Here is a 4020-nt window from a genome sequence, read left to right as displayed (position 1 = left end):
CATGAGACAGAAAACGCACAGCAGAGAAACAGAGGCAACAGCTCTCCCCCCACCTTATCATAAAGGGATAAGAAGCTGGGACCTCATGTGTCTTCCGGCCCAGTGCTCAATTTGAGCAGAACCCAAAATGAAACCCCTTTTTCTCCAGACAAGCAGGCATCACAGCATTAAGCACCCACTTTCTTTATCTGAAGAACATACACAACACACACATACACATACACAACAGGTACAGCCACTCCAGCCTTTACAGATTAAACCTGCACCTCCTTGTCCTGATGAAACCACGCTATGATACAGTCTGGCTTGGCTTGGCCACTTTTGTCAGCTGCGTCACTGGCTTGCAGCTCAGGTCCTCGGTCCAATAATGCCATTTTCAGATGTTCAGGAATCCCCAGTCATCAACTCCAGATGTTCAGGAAGAGAAAGAACAGAGTAGAAAGAAATCCCCAGGCTCGTGTTGTGATCTGGCAACAGCAGGCAGCTGAGGCAGGTTTGTGCCTATCTGCTCGCAGTCTGAGGGCAAGTCTGACTCTTCCTCATGTTCCACACCTGGCTATGCTTTCCCCTCCTTCAGCCACCTCTCCCCAGAGGTCCCCTGATCCCCCCACCCATTCTTCAGGTTTCATCTTATTATTCAGGTCCTGTTTGTCCCCTGATACTCATGGCAGAGCCTCCACTGTCTTTGGAGCTGGAGCAAGACAAGTGGGACAAGGCACTGGGCTGGAAAATTGGGTGCAGAAGTTGCAATGAATTCTTAATGATGCCCTTTCCGGCAACGTATACAAAGGGATGGAGCAGAATACTTTTCTTTTTTGAAGCGTTTCTTATTTAAAAAGTGATGAAGCTTTTGGTTCATTTTCCACAGTAGCATTGGCTGGGCACCTGCTTACTTCTGCCTTGCTTAGCAGGAGTCACCAATACAGCTCCTCGGACTCATTTTAGATGCCATTCCTTTCTCCTTTGGGAATGCATGTTATCAGCCAGTCCCTGAGGAGCCTGGCAATCCTGCTGTAAGAGGTATAACATAACCATGTTGTGAGAGACAGACCCTGCTCCAAGGAGCCTGACAAGGGAAGGGAAGACAAGATCCCTGTTGAATATTTGGGAAGCCAAGGAATGGAGCAGTTCAGCACGCTGCCACAGTCCCACCAAACCTGTGGCAGAACCTTGAGTTTGTCCCTGTAGGGGACCACCAGTGATAGTGATGATCTACCCATCATCTTAACAGTGTATGGGAACCTGTATAAAAGTGTTCAGGTCTGTGTTTCATCTCTCTTATCCTTTTATTCCTAAATATTTTATTTTCGGGCTGTTTGGGGTTTTTTTTCCTCTCAGTTTCTTCAAGGGTCAGAAGGGAAATGTTGAGGCAGCAACATCCTCTGCTCCCCTGCTATTGGTGAGCATGGCCTGTGCATTTAAATCCCCTTGGGCTCTGTGTAGCTCCCTGTCCTCCAGCTCTGCACAATGCACACCTTTGCCTTTTAATTGAAAGTACATCCAAGACGTGGGGAAAGATGTCAGTCTGACCATTCCCTAGCCTGCACTGCTCTCATCCCCTTGAGAGTCAGCCCACAGGACAAAGGTCAGCAGCATGATCCTCACACCTTCAACCATATGTCCATTGCCCTTCAGAGCTGCTGGTTACTGGTTCCATTGGAGTCAACATTATCTGGAGAGGAGAGATTCCTCCCTGTGCTCTCTGAGGCTTGGCCTGACCCCGAGGAGTCATGACAGCTCAGGATGCCCAGGTACTTAGTGCTGCAGAGAAGTATCCTCTAATCCAAGCCACCAAGATTTGGATGGGAAATCAAAACCCAGAAAGGTTGTTACCTTTGCAGTGGAAAGAGGATTCATCTGCCATTCCATCAGAGATGCTCTTCCAGTGCCTACAGTCAGTCCAGAAGAGGGCAATGTTGCCCACTTGCCTGTCGGGACCACAACACAGAGGCACATGCTCATGCACCTGCAGGCAGAGATGACAACTGGCCCGTATGACTTCCAGAAAAAGGCTCTGTGGCTAAGTCAGGTCCTTCTGTGCTGCTGCAAATTATGGTTTGGATAAGTCACTGAACTTCATAAGGGTGGAAAAGAACCATGTCAGTACAAACCAACCACAAGAAAACACAACAGAGTCTGCCTGAGTCTTCAGCCAAGCAAACATGAGGCTGTGCAAAGAACCCATCTGCTCTTCTCCAGGGTGGGTTTGCTTAGCAGGCCAACTCACTCTGGCCACCCTCACACTGCCCACTGCAGCCAGTTCACTGTGCACAGCCCTTGCCCCTTCTCTCATTCCATGATGCAGACATCATGGTCCAGCAAGCAGGTCCTGGAGGCAAAGGTCAGTGTGGTTTGCTGCAGTAACTGCAGTCTGTTGGACACAGTTACATCCAGAGGCACTTGAGAGAATAATGCAGACACACAGACACAGCTCACACCTCATCTGGACACACACCATCTCACACAACAGAGTGCAGAGGACTCCTAAGGTCTCTGACTGGAATCAGCCAAAGGCTGTTAAATACAAGCACTGCTTAACTCTTTCACCACAAATCATCTTGGCCCAGAGGGCTGACTACAGTGCCTCCATGTCCCCTCAGCCCAACAGTCCTCACCTGACTTCAGGACATTTATGATGTCTTCAGCCCTGACAGTCTTCCCTTCCCAAAGCTTCCTGCTCCCCCTAGACAGGATTTGCAAATACATCTTGTCCTTTCTCATCCCTGTGGCAGAGCAACCAAATGAAATGCAAGGACTGTGGAGACAAAATCGAATTTAGCAACAAAATAAACAGCATGGGGGCTCTCCACTGATTAGATTACGCCTCTTTATAATTTATGCATTAATTCCTCCCAAGGTCTGAGATTCCCTGTCTCAGAAGGCCTGTATCCCTGCACTGCAGAGATACAGATGCCAGGAACATCACTTTGACTGCAACATCCAGTTTTCCACCAAGCAGATGAAGCTCTGATTAACCCCAGAAGAGCTCCTCTTTGTTATGCACCACTGTCCATCCTCCAGAGATACAAAGCCCAGCACCATTCCTTCCCACACCCAATCAATTCTTCCCAAGTCCAGTGGAGAATATGTCAGACTGTGAAGCATCTGCCTGTAGCAGCATCTGCTCCTAGGTCTGCTCTCAAATCAATTCAAATATTAATAAGAGTCATCATCAGCTACTGCACCATATACATCCAGGAGCTGTTGTCTCCATAGTCACAACTCCCTAGAACCATTTATTCCTGTCCTTTGCGACACAAGGAGCAGAGACTGTGAGCTCAGAACACTCAATAAGGAAGCCTAGAAGCCATGGCTAGATCTGTCTAATCAGAGCTGGATGTGCAAGAGCAAAAAAAAGAAACCCTCTGAGCCAAGGAGCCATACCACTCTCAGGAGAAACTAGAAACATTAAGAAACAGGAGGCAGAGAAGAAACAAGACATGCAAGGGAATGGCTGCTATGTCACCATACACAAATTGGCCTAATTATGTGTATAAATGCACCAATAGGCATGGATTTGCTGGCTGTATTTTTGACTTTAAATATTGATGCTTAGGAAGAGCTGAGATCAGGATATCTGCTGGTGGATTAGGCTACAGATTGCTCAGTCATTACCCACGGCTGGATCGCCTGCCTTGGATTGCCTTCCTCCAGAGAGCTCTGGAGCACAGACAGAGGATTTGTTGTGTAGGTAATGGGCAAGGAAGCTCTGCCTTACACCCAGGCAGAGCTTTCTGCCTGCCCTGGGTGAGGCAGAACCTGGGTGCTGATTGCTGCAGGAAAAGGCTGGTACCCTGACAGAACTGACAACAGGGTAAAAATGAGGATGTGTCCAAAACAGGCAATAGCCAAGGGCAGAGAAACAGTGTGTTTGGGGAAGCAGATGACCACTGGGTGCCTGGGAGATTCTTCCCATGCCCTGACCCAACTTGCTCAGCTTGCCTGTTTCCTCCCATCTATCCCATCCCATCCCATCCCATCCCATCCCATCCCATCCCATCCCGTCCCATCCTGTCCCAT

Source organism: Parus major, chromosome 1A (genome assembly GCF_001522545.3).
Source record: "Parus major isolate Abel chromosome 1A, Parus_major1.1, whole genome shotgun sequence".
Lineage (NCBI taxonomy): Eukaryota > Metazoa > Chordata > Aves > Passeriformes > Paridae > Parus > Parus major.
This window is presented reverse-complemented; position numbering follows the sequence as displayed.